Below are 17,815 nucleotides of genomic sequence, written 5' to 3'. Positions count from 1 at the left end.
GTGCTACTCTCGAAACTGTGAGACTCAGCTGAGAGGGGCACCTGAGCTTCTGTCGTTCACAGGATGTTCTCAGCTATGAGAGCAGTGACTCTGTCCAGCACCAAGCTAACCCCTTGAACACCTGCACCTTCCCATGAAACCTCGCAACCACTTACTTACGTTTACAAATGACTCAACAGAGGCTCAGAGAGGCTGAGAAAAGTGTCCAAAGTCTCAGGATTTGTGGCTAAGCTTTGAACCCAGGTCCCCCAGAACCTTTTTACTCCAGTGCTCTGGTTTCTCTCTCTGGGCCTCAGTTTCTTTGTCTGTACAATGGAAAGAACATTGCCCTGTCACAGGGTTTGCTGATGATGATTCAGATCATAAATCATCTGGAAGCCTGCATGAGGCTTTACACAGTGTGAATTCAAAAAAGAAGTGTCTTTCATGCTCATGTTGGGCTACGTAACCACAGCTTAACACAGCTCTGCTTTGGGTTAACTCTTCCTCTGTTGCACCAGATATCACGCCTTCCCTGAGAGAAGATAGCCCCACATTGACTTCCATATCCCTACTCCTGACACAGCACTTGGATACAATGGTGCACGATTAACTGTTTCTGGAACTGAACTGCATTCACTGGCCTTAGTCTGAATGGAGAAGACGACAAGACTGAACTATTCTCTGGTGAAGCTTATAACAAGCAAGATACGCTGAGTCTCCTTAAGTCCAGCAGCAAAATGAAAAGATGAAGCCAAAAAGGATCCTGCCCCTCAAAGCAATCAGTGCATTCCAGCTCTTGATCTGTTCAGGTAGCCCAGCCACAGTGTAGGATACATTTTCTTTCTTTTCTTTGAGAAAGAGAGCAGCAATTTGGGGCTTGGCTGGAATCAGGAGCCTCTCCATCTACATGGCTGTTTGGATGGAAAACTTGGATCAAAGCTGCAAGGCCCTTGCAGGCTACCTACTGAGCGAGTTGAGAGCTTAAGTGATCAAATGACTTCCAGGGGTGGATATCCCCAGTTGGCCAATGATGAAAGCCAAGTGCTTCTTGCAGTCACTCAGCAAAACTGCCAGAAAACAAAAAGTTGCATTCACTATTCTCATGCGCACAACCTCAGCTTCATTCAGGAAGCACTTAAAGAGCTGACTCTTAATACATTCAAGGAACAGAGCTTAGCACTTAAGGGAAACAAGAGGCTGGGATAGTATAGGAGAAAGGGTGTACACTTGGAGCCTCAAGTCTGCGTTTAAGTTCTAGCCCTGCCACCTTGCCGTAGAATGACCTTAGGTAAGTCACTCCAACCCTGAGGATGGAGTTCCCTCTTTGGCAAAGTGAGTCTGGAGGATTCGGGCAGTCATAGTAAGATATTACATGTCATATGATTCCACTGGAACAGACCATATACAAATGATATCTGCTCTCAACTCTGCTCTGCAGGTCAGTCACAATCTTGGAGGCAGCAGGTGGAACCAAGCAGGTTTGCTGCTGCCAATTTTATGTATTCTCATTTCATCAAGAGTTGTATGTATGGTAAAGAAGAACCTCTACTATATAGGATGCTCGTTTCCTAATCGGCTTTCTCTGACCAGACCTGGTTCAGGTTAAAAGACAGCGCTTTTATTCAGAAATATTTAAGAAAATAAGGAAATCATTGAGAATGACAGAAACCAGGCTAGAATGAAGCATACACAATTTGTAAAACAGTTAAAAATACAGCTTGCAGAAGTATATTGGCAACATTTTGCAAACAGTTGATATTGTTCATGGGATTCACTCCAGTGCCTTCTCCCTAGGAATGGTGCAAGCCTCAACGATGTAGGAAGATGGGGGGATTTTTCTTTTTTCTTTTTTTTTAATTTGTAAATAAAAGAGGTTAATTGACTCACTTCCACATGGGGAGGCCTCAGGAAACTTACAATCATGGAAGAAGGCAAAAGGGAAGCAAGGCAGGCACATCCTACATGATAGTAGGAGAGAGAGACAGCATGAAGGGGAAGGGCTACACCTTTAAACCATCAGATCTCATGAGAATTCCCTCACGATCACGAGAACAGCATGAGAGAAACTGCCCCTATGAGCCAATCACCTCCCACCAGGTCCCTCCCTCGAACATGTAGGGATTACAATTCAAGATGAGATTTCAGTGGGGGCATGGAGACAAACCATATCAAAATAACAAACTATAAGTCAGAAACACTGATGTAAATAAAGCTACCAAGCTCCCTTGCGTAATGAACGTACTTTCAATCTGTTCCCAAACATTTAAGTTTACAATGTCATGCCATGTACTTTAAACAATATAATCAGCAAAATACATTAGTTTAATATTTTGTCTAAAATTTCTGCATTCCTTGACTTGAACAAATACTACATTAAGGCTGAAAAACAGGTTAATTCAGGAAGCATTTACATTAAAAAGTATTTAAAGTTTATCAGAGAAGCTTCATATTCATATTTTGTTTAATATTTTTAAAACCCTAAATGTTATTTAAAGTTCTACTCTGGAGAAAAAGCTACTCCCTTAATCTTTCAACGACTGTAATTGGGTAAGTTTTCTTTATTCTAACTTGAGTTTTTCTTCTTGATAATCTTCTGCATGAATAAAAGTTAAAATAAGTGTTTTTGTATTTTTCAAAATCAAAAGAAGACATCAAGTACTCCTTGTGCAGTGTTTTTATTTATCCATATAAATAATTATAATTTGAAGAACACTTTTTAGTTATTAATTAGACTATAAGAAAAACTGTACAGAAAGTTCATACTATAAAATTATGTCTGTAAGTGATTGGGGTCCTCAGCAACAGAGAAATAAGAAATTCAAAAGAGTCATTGCTCAGCAATCCAGATAACCACAGAGTAGAGTGCAAGCTACTGGTCATGATCAGAAACAGACTTCATAAAAACATCTTCACATATTCCCTAGCATTATGCCCTATCACTAAAAGGAAGGCCTATGACAATGCCATTGTTTATTTTGTACAATGCAGCCCTTCTATTCCCCTCAAAAGTTCTTTTCCTGCTATAAGATAAAGAAAAGGTGGTCTCCCTAAGGTATATACTTAATGAAGATGATCTCAACAGAAGCTCCAATGTTGTCCATTTTTCACTGTCCTTCCTGAAAGTCATCTAGATGTTCCAGAGCAATTTTCTAACCCTTACATTATTGATTAGCCTACTAAAAGTAGAATTCTTCAGTAATACACAATGCAAAAGACACAGGCTAAAATAACCCTCACAAATACACTTTGAAATAGGTATATTTGGATGTAAATATAACTTTCCAGTCCGTTATTTTTTTCTGATGACTAAACTCTACGTTTTTTAAAATGGAGGTTGTTCAAACCAATGATGTTAAGCCCATTTTCATGACACGTTCATTTAAACTTCTCATTCAGTATGAGAAAACGTTATTTCTTCCCTTTGTCTTGCAGAATAATTTAGGTTTCCACCCTGGGCACGATTCACCAAATGGAGTAATACCACAGGTAAAAGTGACAAAGAAACACAAACAACAAAGAAAACTTCCGAAAACAAATACCCCCGAGAATCCAATATCAAACCAGCAGTGATGGAAATGATGGCCAACCCAAGATTCTGAATGGAATGCATGAAGCCATATGCAGTTCCCAGCTGATGTTCAGGAACTACAAATGCCACCACTGGCCACAATGCACAGCAAGCAATGAATAGGAGATTCCCAGAAGACACTTAGCAATCCAAGGGTTCCACATTGTAAAGGCCAGCATCACATGGGAAACAAGAGTGGCTGCTATCATGCGCAGAACCCAGATGATGTTCCTCCCTGTTTTATCCACCAGCCAAATACCGAGGACATGGGAGCTGATATGACATATACAACACTGTTAATTGCACTTGCTACCTGGGAAGAAAATCTGCATTTCTCTGTAAAGAAAACTTTCCCAAGTCCAGTAAAAGGCAACATGGCAACACAACAGCAGATACAGATGATAAATACGAGCCACAGGGTAAGGAGAAGTCCTTTACATCATTTAATTTAATAACTTCACCTGTTTTTCCTTGTTCTTTATGAAATATTCTCTCTGCTCTCTGATCCAAGTAGGCAAGAGTCAAGGCACAGATTAGTGAAAGAATACACATTACACCCCCGATCACAAGTGTGACCCCAAGGATTGTGTGACCAGCAGAACCTAACAAAGCTTCAGTCTTGGAATACAGCCATCCTATGAGATTCGTGTTTGCTGTACTTCCAATTCTAGCCATGCTAAGTTTAAGTCCAAACACCAGGTTTAATTCTTTGCCTTTTAACCAGCTCACAGCATATGTAAAACTAGGCAACGGCTAAGGACTCTCCACCAATCCCAAATAAAGATCTTCCAAATTCCATCAGCCAAAAAACATTAAATATTCCACCCAGAGCAAAAACAACCCATCCAGTGCAAACAAAGCAGCTAAAAACAATTCTTCCCCATCATATTCCAAATACTTGGTCTATCAAAAAGCCACCAAAGAAACACAAAACTACATAGGGCCGAGAACACCAGGCATACAGAGCACAAATTCTGTGGTATTCACTTAGGGCATATCCCATTTAACCTGGGTCTGAAGGGCAGCATGGTTGTCATAGCAAAAATAGCTGCCGAAGCTGAGGAAACACATCAGTAACAGCACCAAAAGCTGGTGTGCCAGGCAACTGGGGTCACAGAGGGCCAGCAGGGCCCCGGGGGTGGCGAGGGCACCTCTGTCAGCGTCGTCAGGGCCACCGACCAGCAGCGCCCAGTCCTCCTCATCCTCCTCCTCCATTGCAGCCGCAGGAGTTGGAGAGGGGAAAGTGGTGGCAATTCCAAGACCTGGCAGGAAGCAGTGGCCTGATGAGAGATTTTTCTGTCCCACTCCTGCCTGGCTGCTTTTCTTCATGCATCATGCCATGAACGAAGCTGATGGTTCTCCAAGAGACAGAGTCTTCTCAGAGACAACACAGCAGTGAGGTAGCTAGGGTATTCAAAAGAACATGAGTGGAGAACCCAGACCAGAGTTTAAATCCGCATCCCATCACTGTGGTTGTGTGGCTCAACTTGAACCACAGTTTTCACATTTATAAAATGGGCAAAACCATACCTAATTCATAGGACTATAGAGAGAATTCTAGGCAACACACTGGTAAAGCACTCAACACATAGACGCTCCCCATATGTGATGGTGATTCTTACAGTCTCCTAGTGGAGAGTATGCCAGGCATATGTTAGTTAGTCTGTTCGGTATGCTATAACAAAAATACCATAGACCAAGTGCCTTAAACAACAGACATTGACTTCTCACTGTTCTGAAGACTGACGAATCCAAGTTCCAGGTGCTGGCAGACTTGATGTCGAGTGAGGACTTCCTGGGTCATAGACGGCCATCTTCTCCCTGTATTCTCACATGGCAAAAAAAAAAAAAAAAAAAAAAAAAAAAAACAGAGTTTTCTCTGGGGTCCTTTTTCCAAGGGCAAAAATTCCATTCATGAGGGGCTTCACCCTCATGACCTAAGCACCTGCCAGAGGCCCCACCTCCTAATACCATCACATTTGAGGGCAGGATTTCAACATTTAAATTTTGAGGGGACACAAACATTCAGTTCATTGCAAGGGGCAAAGTCTGGTCAGCTTTGCAGAGTCAGAAATTGAATTGTACCATCCCATGGAGAGTTTAAACCACATACCCTGAAGCTGAAACAAATAAAAATCTTAATTTACTCATTTACACTAAGAAATCACTGCTGTGATGTATTAGTTTCCAATGGCTGCTATAATAAATTACCACAAACTTAGTGGCTTACAACACCACCAGTGTATGACCTTACAGTTCAGCAGATCAGAAGCCTGTCATGGGTCACACTGTTGGCAAGACTATGACTTCTGGGGACTCTTAAGGAGAATCCCTATTCTTGCTCCTCCAGGTTCCAGAGGCTGCCTCCACTCCCTGGTTCATGGCCCCTTCCTCTGTCTTCAAAGCCAATAATGGTGAGCTGGATTCTTCTCAGCTCACATCACATCCTCCAGCCTCACTCTTCTTCTGCCTCCTTCCTCCTTCTTCCACTTTTAAAGATGCTTGTGATTACCTTGAGCTCACCCAGATAATTCAGAATAACCTCCCTAATTTAAAGTCAGCTGACTAGAAACCATAGTCCCATTTGCAACCTTAATTTGCCTTTGCCATGTAACACAGAATATTCAGTTCCCAGGGATGAAGATGTAGGCATCTTTTGTTCCACCCACCACACATAAGAACAAGAATACTTGAGTCCATATCACCACTCTGTGATTTCCCCATAGTCAGGCTTACCCACAGGCTTGGTGAGCATGCAACTGGAGCCTAGATGGTGCCAGGCTTACATAGTCAATGGTGACTACCTCCACCCTGGGCATGACTTGACCAGTGGACCCAGGAACCAGTTATGACTCCCTCCCTGGTGAAAACTGGGTGGGATCCTGGCAATATCTGTCATCTGTGACTCCCTTTGCCATCCTGCCAAGTCCAACAAACCACCACTGACACTACCAGCACCATCTTCTGATAGTCCTACTTTCTCTTTAAAGGTTAATCCTAAGTAAGGCGTTAAGTGGCTGTGTACTAAATGTGTCCCCTGCCTCCCCACACCAAAAATTGATATTTTGAAACCATAATCCCCAATGTGGTGGTATTTCGAGATGGTGTCTTTGGGCGGTAATTAGATCATGATGGTGGAGCCGCCATGATGGAATTAGTGTCTTCATAGAAAGAGATAGGAGTTTGCTTCCTCTCTCTCTGCTCTCCACCATGTGAGGACACAGCAAGATGGCAGCCGTTAGAAAACCACAAAAAGAGCCCACAACAGAACTCAATCAGGCTGACACCCTAATGTAGAACTTCCTAGGCTCCAAAACTGTGAGAAATATTCTCTTTTGTTTAAGCCAACCAGTCTATGATAATGTGTTACAGCAGCCCAGGCCAACCAAGACAGGTGACCTGAGTCTTCATGCTAAAATCGCTAACATTTTGTACCTCTCTTGTCTGATCCATTATGGGTGGAATTTAAAGTTCAACTCTCCATGTGTAAATGTCCATTTCCCAGTTCTTAGGAAACCTCTAACTATGTCCCCCTATGTCCTCATAACACAATTGATTCCATCCTGTGCATACTCACGGGAGCCTTCTTCATGTCAAGCACAGTGATATCCTAGCGGGTGGATCATATGTGGTCCCATACCTCAAAAGCTCACCCTGCTTTGAGCCACATAGGCCTGCACAACACTGATCATACAACACATCCCATACCAAAATCTTCAAGAGGGAAGAGACAACTGTCAGCTAGGGTGAGCAGGGAAGAGCCACTAACGCCATGACATGACCATTTCAACACTAATTGAGTCATTTGACTGTGGAAGGCTTTGTACTGTGACCCATTTTTATAATGCCCAGACGCTGAAAATGGGCAATTTTCCCTTAATTTTGAATACTAACTAAAGGGAAAAGAACAAGCGGTTTGTTCCTAGGATCACACAATAGGTATGAAACTATATGCTATATTTTTTCAGTTGCCAAGTTCTTAATTACGTTCTTTATGTTCTGCATAATGATGAGTATCTATTGTGGGTTTTTTTAGGGTCACTACGCACATATTCTCTTTTATCAGGTACCAACAACAGCTGACATTTACTGAGTGTTTACTTCTTGCTGGGCATGGTGCCTAGCATTTTACGTGTCTCTCATCACACAATCTTTACAACAATGCCATGAGGTTGGTACTGTTATCTTGAATTTGCATATGAGAAAACCGATGCTTACAGAGATTAAGTCAATTTCCCAACACCATATAGCTGATCAAGGGCAGAGTCCAAATTTGAACCCAGGGAGTCCAACATCAGAGGCTCTGAACTTATAGACTTTGCAAACAGTATGCATCACTTACCCTTAAATATAGGGTCTTACTAACAAAAGATAAACTGGAATATTTAAATTTGAAAAAAAAAGGACGTCAGCAAGGAAGGTTACTGGGAGCAAGTAGTTTAAAAAACAGGAAGGCTGGGAACAGTGCCTCAAGCCTGTAATCCTAGCACTTTGGGAGGCCTAGGCGAGTGGATCACCTGAGGTCAAGAGTTGGAGACCAGCCTGGCCAACATGGTGAAATCCCATCTATGCTAAAAATACAAAAATCAACCAGGTGTGGTGGCACATGCCTGTCATCCCAGCTACTCAGGATGCTGAGGCAGGAGAATCGCTTGAACCTGGGAGGCAAGGGTTGCAGTGTGCTGAGATCACGCCACTGCACTCCAGCCTGGGCAGCAAGAGCAAAACCCTATCTCAAAAAAAAAAAAAAAAAAAAAAAAAAAGAGGCATGAATAATTGGGGCTACCAATACAATCAATCCATCATACTCTCTAAGCACTGGGGGTGGGGGTATCCCTTTGTTAAAGTAGCACTGCACCATCATGTCTATATGCTCTACTTGGCTTCACCATTCTCTTTCTTATTTTCCAGAGCTCATAAATAACCTGACGATGATAATTGCAGATTCAAAAAAGAAGTAATCTTAGAGTCAGTATACTGCATAGGAGCAAGAGCTCCAGAGCCAGATACTATGGTTCAATTCCCAGCTCTCACACTTGTCAGCCGTGTGACCCTGGACAAGTTTCTCATTTTCCCCATGCCTTAATGGTATCAATGGAAAAAAAAAATGATATCACTGGTTAAAAAGATTATAATACTATCCTCTCTCAGGGTTTTTGTGGAAATCACAAAAGTTAATTTAATATACGTAAAGCACTTAGAATAGTGCATGGCACACTGTAAATACTGCATGTTTGCCACACTATTCTAATTATTTTCAAATGATTAACGAATATAACAATTACACTCACTCCAACAGAATATTCAAGTAAAGAGAAACCCTATTCCTTGATATTACAGATGAACATACATATTATTTATGTACTTCAAAACTCTTATAAATACAAGACATACAGAAAAATACACAACTAAATTACTTGCCCCTAAAATACACAACCAATAAAATGTCTTACAGAGAACAAAAAATAAACAAGAACCTACATCATTTTCACAGTACATTTTTTTTAGTACTGCAAGCCTCATAGAACATCCTATTTTATTGAGATTTTGGAACTTAATCATGAAGACATATTAACAAATTCTAGTTCTTGTCTTTTCATTTCCAAGGAATATATCATTTAAAGCATAATTTTTATAATGCTTGTAATAACACACACAATAGCCTCATTTTTGTAAGTCAAGGTGGGAGTCCTACATTTTTCCCTTGTAATTAGGACAAGCAGTCAGGCTTTGGAAGGATGGACAGTGTCCTTGGGGTCAAAGAACCTGGAGTCCTTCAGGCTCCACCACTTGCAACTTGAAGGAACTTCAAAACATGTCCAAAGCTGCCTGAGCCTCAGTTTCCCTGATAACATTAAGACACCCTGCTTCACAGGATAAGAATAAAGACCAGAGGAGGGAAGAGGATGCAAACGGGGCTTTTTAAACTATATTTGAAAGAAATAAACGCTGTGTCTAGTTAGGGTCCCATCAGGAGACAGAAACTCTACCAGTTATTTTAACAGAGAGACCTTGTTACAAAGAATCGTTAACTGAGCACTGGGAAGAGAAAAAGGGAGCACTGAGGAATGTAAGAGTAGCAACTGACAAAGTAGCTCCCAGCCCGAGGGCTAGGAAACAGAAGAAATGACTGGGATTATTAGAATTTAGAATCTCTGAGGAGGGAGGCCTGCTGGAGCTTGAACACAGATGTCCAAAGAAGGGGCTCCAGGTGGTAGGTACTAGGGGTGCATTGAGGCTGATCCCAGGAGTGTGGAACACCTGCCACCTGAAACCAAGGGGCCTCCGGAGTCCACTATTTTTGCTAGGGTCATTCTTGGACAGAGGATGCAGAAATGCCCAAGACTTTCTTCCTCTCACACCCCATCCAAGAACCTAAACTCAGAACCAGTGGACAGGGTAGAAACGTGGTTTGCAGAGTCCCAGCCCCAGCATCATAAAGCAGAGTAGCAAAGGGTGGGTTTGGAGCTGAGAGTCAGTAACTCAATGTCTAATACAAAACAATCAAGCGTTAAACCTGCAGTCAGAACCAGGCATCGCGGTGTGCATCTGTATTTCCAACTCCTTTGGAGACTAAGGCACGAGGATCACTTAACACAATAACCTTATTTTTGCAAGTCAAGGTGGGAATCCTGCATTTTTCCCTTGTAACTAGGACAGGCAGTCAGGCTTTGGAAGGACAGGCAGTACCCTTGAAGTCAGAGAACCTGAGGTCATTCAGGCTCCACCACTTGTAACTTGAGGAAACTTTGACACATGGCCAACGAAAGCCCAGGAGTTGGGGATATGATGGACTATGAGTGCACTTGTAAATCGCCACTGCACACCAGCCTGGGCAGCATGGTGAGACTCCATCTCTAAAAAAAATTAAAAACACGTTCAGCAATCTCCTGGCTACAGTGGCAAGCCCCTGCTCTCTGGGCAACAATTTTATCTGTAAAATTGGAAACCCGGACATAGGCACTAGAGGATTCATCTCTAACACTGGAGTTTCAGAAAGTGTGACCCTTATAAAAACTTCAACAGCGTTCAGTTTCCTCTTCTGGAAGGAAGTCTTTCCCTGGTTTATTTCCCTTTAAAAGAGAAAGAGAATGAGAAAAAGAAAGACACACAGATGGGTTTCCTGGACACTGAGCTTGGATTGGAAGAGTCCACAGGTTCCTTGGATCTCAGGAATCAAAGACAGATCCCGTGATTTCCACGTGTGGGGATCACAGGAAAGGGCCTGGCCAGCCTGGGGATAATCTCTGAGTCCTGTGTGAACTGCCAGGCTTTCTCAGAGGCTGATCTCTGAAGTCCTCACCTGGACCACTGGTGCCCATCTGCTGCACGTGTGCACCCTAGCCTCTGACTCTGCCCCCCACCAAAATCCAGCTATGTGGACCTCCTGCCTTTTCCTCACACTCACAGAGCTCCCACCCACCTCAGCACCTTTGCACAAACCTCCTTTCTGTCTGGAATCCCCTGTGACGGATCTTTTGCAAGCCTGTCTTGTAATTCAGGTCTCAGTTCAAATCACCCTTTCTCTGAGAGATACCCACCCCTGCCTCCCACCTCTCTCCCACTCTCTGACATTTGACCTTTCTTCCTCTCCTTCCTAGTAAATATCACTGTTTTTAATTTATGTCATTGTTCACTTGTTCATCTATTTTTCCCATGTAAGAATAAGACAATCGGAGTGGCAACCTTATCTGTCTTGTTCACAGTTCAGCATGTAACTTGTTCACCATATCCAGCACTGTGCCTGACCCATGATAGGTGCTCAAGAAATATTTATGAAATGAATGGATGAACAAGTAACATACTTTAAACTGCTTGAACTTGGGCTCTCTGAGACCTAACTTTCGAATTCCTGAGAGTACTGAGTATACATGTGGCACTTAATAAATTCCTGATTGAAGTATTCCATCCAGCAGCTCTCTCAGTGCCTCTGGAACAATGTCTATGCCTTCACAACCTCAGACCAGCCACTTGCTTTGGCAAGCAGGGAGGAACCATGCGACCAAATCTCCAGGTTAGAGAAGACACCTAACCTGCATCCAGTGGTTCTTACACAGGAGTTCACATAGAGTTATCTGATGGGTTGGTTCAAACAGAAATTGCTGGGTCCTACCCTCAGGGTTTCTGATTCAGTAGGTCTGAGGTGGGGCTCGAGAATTTGCATTGTAAACTAGTCCCCAGGGATGCTGATGCTGCTAGTTTAGGGACCACACTTGGAAAATCACTGTTTTACTCCTTACCAGGTAATTATGGGGGCAGCCAGAGTTGAGAAACACTGCTGCAATTTGCACCTCACAAAATTGTTGTAAAGATCAAATGTAATTATTAGACAAAGTAGTAGCACTCTGCTTGATACCCGTTAGTGCCAAAGGGTGTTCTTTCACTTCCTTACCTCTTGCCTGGAAAGTCAAACAGCCCCCTAGCCATCTCTTTGCCTCCACCTTCTTTTTTCTTTTCTTTTCCTTCATTTTTTTTATTTTTATTTTTGAGACAGAGTCTCACCCTGTCCCCTAAGCTGGAGTGCAGTGGTGTGATCACGGCTCACTGCAACCTCCACCTGCCAGATTTGAGCGACTCTCCTGCCTCAGCCTCCCAGGTAGCTGGGATTACAAGCATGTACCACCATGCTCGGCTAATTTTTGTATTTTTAGTAGAGACAAGGTTTTGCCATGTTGGCCAGGCTGGTCTCGAACTCCTGGATTCAAGTGATCTGCCCTCCTCGACCTCCCAAAGTGCTCAGATTACAGGCATGAGCCACCGCGCATGCCCACTGCCTCTACTTTCCTCTGCAATCAACTCCCTGAAAACACTTCCAGAAACATAGTCCTTAAATGCAAATCTGATATAACTGCTCTCTTTAAAATGCTGCCAAGCTTCCCTATGCCTATAGATTGAATCCAAATGGAATCCATGGAATAGAAGGCTTTTCACAATTTACCCCCACCCATTTATTCTCCTTCTCAATAATTCTTCCCCAACCAATCCTAATTTGTTGGGAGAAACTTGTTGTGGTATTATCTATCAGGTATTCAGACTGCTATAGGGGGAACGAATAGAGGCTGTGTGGTTAGGTGACTGTGATTCACAGTCTGGCTCTGCCCCTCCTTGCTGTGTGACCTGGAGCAGGTTAGTTCACCTCTCAGTTTTCTGTCCTCGGTTTCTTCCGCCATGAAGGAAAGAGAAAAGCAATCCTTTCCTGGCAGGTTAAGTGTAATAGTCTATGAAAAGCCTTAGCACAGGACCTACCATGAGCTAAGTATTCAGTAAAGTGTTACTATCAGAGAATGCTGGAAATGGAAAAGATAAAAATGACCACTGATCTTATCAGCAAAGTACAAGAGAACTCTAGAGGTGGTGATGAGAGGGTGGAAAGATACATGCCTCAGACGGGATTATGGGACTTCGTCTTTCTTCGCTTGGCTGTTACTTATACCCCATCCCAGGACAGAGTGCTCTTCTACTCTAGACTATGATCTCCTTGTGGCCAGGGACTATGCCTTACTCACCCTATGAAAGGAAATTTCCTTTCATGAGGACTCTCCTGAATGAGAGAGACCACACTCGTTCTTTATCTCCAGGGATGAAAACAAACAAGATGGTTGTCATGATCAGGGGGAAAGGAGGGCATAAGAAGAGTCACTCCCAGAAAGCCTGCTCTCCCATCCCACAACTTGGGTGGTTTTCTCCCTATTGGCCATGCCTCCATGAGACCCCTGAAGATGAGCGCCCAGTGTGGAACCTGAGAAAGTCTTGCCTCTACCCTCAGCCAAAATTTTCCCTCCTCCCTTCCCCTCTCAATCTCTCCATCACATTTCTTTTTTAATTTCAGATAGGGTTTTGCTCTGTTGCCCAGGCTGGCACGTAGTGGTGCAATTATGGTTCACTGCAGCCTTGACCTCCTGGGCATACACAGTCCTCCTTCCTCAGCCTCCCAAGTAGCTGGGACCACAGGTGCATGCCACCAGGCCTGGCTAATTTTTGGATTTGTTGTAGAGATGGGGACTCACTATGCTGCCCAGGCTGGTTTCGGACTCCTGGACTCAAGCAATCCTCCCGCCTTGGTCTCCCTACTAGAAATATAGGTGTGAGTACCATGCCTGGCCTGCATTGCATTTCTAATTCACACATCTCCCTTCCTAGAGCTTAGGCTTTCTCTGTTAAGTGCTATTAAGGTAACATTACCCATCCCAATAACTAGACATAAACAGAAATAAAACAAAAAGCAGTACAAGAAAACATGAAGAGTATTGGTACATAATTCAAAATAAGGACAAGCTTGCAAACTGCTAAAGTTGTCAACAGAAGCAGGGCTGCTGTGGAGGCAGTGAGCCCCCGCACTGGGGGTCTGCACCTCACAAAATTAGAAGCTGTAGAAGCTGCAGCCGCCGATTCAGAAAGCTCTTCAGTGTTTTCTGCAGCCAAAGTCAAATGTGAAGTTGGGCTAAACACTGGATGGCTTCTCTGGGCTTTTCCCAGGTTGTACCAGGACAAAGAGTTCCCTCTCTGAATTTCCAGTTCTTTTGTCTACACAGAAGCGGGGAGAGAAACCTGTGAAGCAGCCATTTCAAGTGAGAGGATCCCCAGCCTGGCCTGCTCCATTGTCCCTGGACATTGCATGTCGGTGGGCTCCTTGGGCCTGACTGACCCACACTCAGGACATGTTCCTAGGCTGGCTCCATAGAAACGCCAGGTATGACATCTCTTAATTGGAAACCTGGCAGAGAATAAGTGCAGTTCATTGGCTCTACTGCCTACACCTACAGGTAGGCAGACAAGGGGGAAAAGAATATCTGGCCAGAGCAAGGAATGCCAATTTCTACTTGGCAAGGGGGCAGATATTTCAGAGAGGACCACGGGGCAATTCTAACCAGCTGTCACAAAGGCCAGGTATTGTTCTAACCCCTTACCCCCATGTGAACCCTCTTGTCTAGCCAGGCCAGTCTGACCTGTCCCCTGAACATGCTGTGCTACCTCCGCCTCCGCCCATGCACACACCGTTCCCTCGCCTGCAGTGCTAACAACCCACCCACATCCTACCCATCCTCCAAGGCCCAGCTAAACCCCAGCTCCTTTCCAAAACCTCCCACACCCATCCGACCCACAGGGGGCTCTGCAACTCCAGGACCACCTACTGTCTATGGTAATAAGAACAACCACAGCTGTCATTTGTTAAGCTCTTAGTATGTGACAGGTGGCAACGTGGTGGACACTTTACACACATCATGCCTACTTTCAAAGCAAACACGCAAGGAACGGAGGGTCAGTGTCCCCACTTTAGAGACTTTGTACTATTTGCTAAGCTAGTACACGGCAAAGCCAGGGCTTCCTGGCCCCAAATCCCATATTCTTTCTTGCCAAAATCAAATGTAATTTTGCTTTTCTTATAGGTTCCCTTTGCCCATGGGAAAGGGCACAAGCTTCTTGAGATCTAGGACTGTCCCACAAACTACTTAAAGTCAGGTATCGATAAAACTCTACCTATAAAATTTCCCTTGCACCTGATCTATTTCAGATTAGATTTCTTGCCACCAACAGAGTTGTAGAAAGCACAATTTGGAGATTTACTTCTTACTGTACAGCCATAGATTCTTGAGTAAGAGTGGGCCTCAAAAGGTCAACTAGAACAGGTAATAAGGCTAGAGCCTGGGCACTCTTAAGGAGGGAACGGTTGTGTCCATGTCTGTGCAAATGTCCAGCCCAGGCATTTGAAGGACTCAGGGAAATAAATGAAATTTTCTCAAACTCTTTTTGGGAAAGGTTTAGGGATATATATTTAGAAAGCATGTTATGCAAGAACTCTTGGGGCAGCTGGACCATGAGAGAACATTGTTTTAGGGCTGTTCAGACTGCAAGTCGTGCAATTAGCCAGATGATGTTCCTCTCGCTGCTCCGTCCCACTCTGTGCCAGCTCCACCCTGTGATTGCTCCATACCAAGCCTGGCCAGCATTTTAATTAAGAATCTTGGGATGTTTTGCCTCTGAGATGCAGGTAAACTGCCTAGCATTATGCCTGACACATGTTAGGGCCCAGTTGGAGGAACATATCGGCATCTGTGTAGAAAGAGACCTAGAGACCTTGGAGAGCATCTGGAATAAGCTTTATAAGCTCCAAGGTCTCCAGGGGCCTGGTGGGGTTACAAAGATGAGTGAAAACCTACCACATGAGTTCAGTGATGACTGCGAGGGAACTGTAACCTCAGCCTTGGCGAGGTCACACAGAGTAATGGGAGCCTTGTGGTGGACAGGACAAGGGCTTTCTCCAACTAAGGACACAGTGGCTCTTCTGTCTGCCTGGTAGCGACCAGATAAAGTCAGGCCCTGAGCGGTTGGCCTGACTTCAGGGAAATTTTCAGGGAAAATCCTCATTTTTTGTGTGAAATCTGCCCATTGTTTTATATAATTTTTTTGTTTGTTTGTTTGAGACAGGTTCTGGCTCTGTCACCCAGGCTGGAGTGCAGTGGCAAGATCTCGGCTCACTGCAACATCTGCCTCCCAGGCTCAAATGATCCTTTCACCTCAGCCTCCCAAATAGCTGGGACTACAGGTATATACCATCACAACTGGCTAATTTGTATATTTTTTGTAGAGACCACGTTGCCCAGGCTGGTCTCGAACTTGTGAGCTCAAGTGATTCATCTACCTCAGTCCCGCAAAGTGCTGGGATTACAGGCATGAACCACTACACCTGGCCAAAATCTGCCAACATTTTTAATATTGGCAATTATTTAAACTATTTTGTAAATGTTGCCAGTGTCAAACATATCTGATTGTAGGTCGGATCCTGCCTGAAGATGGCCAGTTCATGACCCTTCCACAGAGGCAGGACCTGAGTCCAGAGAGGTGAGAAGCTGCCAGGCACACAGCACATGAGCACCAGAAACAGCACAGGAACTGGAGCTCCCGCTGCTAGGCCAGGACTCTTTCCACTCCAGCCCTTGCTCTGAAGCATCTCAGCAGGTGCAGAGCCCCCACCAGGTTTGCTCCACTAAGACACAAGTGCAAGGTCACTGGAAGTCCACACCTCTGCCAAAGTCCCTGAATGTCACCTCTTTAAGCCACAACTCTTTGCTTCCCAATTGCTTCTTGGAATCACATCTAATCTTCTGGGCTGAGCATAGCCTTCTTTCCCTTCCATCATGTTTCCTCCAAGGTCATTCTAGGAGCTTTGGAATTTGACTCATTTATTTGCCAACATGTCAGGAGCAGCCACTCTCTGCCAGGCACAGCACTTGGCTTCAAAGTCACAGAGCAAATCAGACCCAGGCTCTGCTTTGCAGAGCTGTGATAGTTAATTGCATGGGTCAACTTTGCTAGACTATGGCTCCCAGATGTTTGGTCAAATATTGGTTTAGACGTCACTGTGAAGGTATTCTTTAGATTAGGTTAATATTCCAATCTGTAGACTTTGAAGAAAGCAGCTTATCATTTGTAATTTGGGTGGGCCACATCCAATAAGTTGACAGTCTTAAGAAAAAAAAACTGAGGTCCCTAAGGAAGAGAAAATTCTGCCTTTACACTGTCTTTGGATTCTAGCTACAATATCACCTCTTCCCTGAGTCTCCAACCTACTGGCCTGTCCTGAAGATTTCAGACTTGCCACTCCCAAGAATTGCATGAACTAATTGCTGAAAATAAATCTGCACACATACATTCTACTGGTTGTGTTCCTCTGGAGAATCCTGACTATTAATAATACAGAAGCTCAAAAGTCTAGTGAGCTTCTTTTTACCACTTCTTTTCATCATATTAAATCACGTTGGATATGAAGGCACAGGAAAACGAAGGAAAGGGTGATTCCCCCACACCCCCCAGACTTGTAAACAAGATTTTGGGTATCTGTGCTGTGTAGATTTTTCTAAGAAAAGTGTCAAAGCATTTTGAAACTCCACAAAATTCAAGGAATACAAAATTTCCTAGTCTTGAACAGCCCTTCTAGCTCTGGTATTCTGTAATTCTGTGGGACATAAAGCATTTCTGTGGTTTGTTTTGCTCTTCTTGGCTAAAGACCTAGAAAGTTGTGGTATTCATTCCAAATAAAACCATTGAGGACGAACAGAATGAGTTCCACATCTAGAAAGTGACATTTGTGGGTCTAAATTCTATCTTGGCCATTTGCCAGCTCAATGATCCAGGCCATGTTACTTAACCTCTCTGAGCTTCAATTTTCACATCTGTAGAATGGAAATCGTAATACTACTCCAGAGTTGCTGTGAACCTTTAAATGAGATGGCAAATGTGACTTCGGTCAGCACAGGGCCTGATCAA

The 17,815-nt window shown here is 43.8% G+C and overlaps 1 pseudogene; it reads right to left on the bottom strand.

Annotated features, from left to right (window-relative positions):
* Positions 1 to 3,347: 3,347 nt before the first annotated feature.
* On the bottom strand, positions 3,348 to 4,765 carry LOC101033294 (lysosomal dipeptide transporter MFSD1-like; annotated as a pseudogene).
* Positions 4,766 to 17,815: the final 13,050 nt, after the last annotated feature.

This window comes from Saimiri boliviensis, chromosome 15 (genome assembly GCF_048565385.1).
Source record: "Saimiri boliviensis isolate mSaiBol1 chromosome 15, mSaiBol1.pri, whole genome shotgun sequence".
Classification (NCBI taxonomy): Eukaryota; Metazoa; Chordata; class Mammalia; order Primates; family Cebidae; genus Saimiri; species Saimiri boliviensis.
This window is presented reverse-complemented; position numbering and strand designations above follow the sequence as displayed.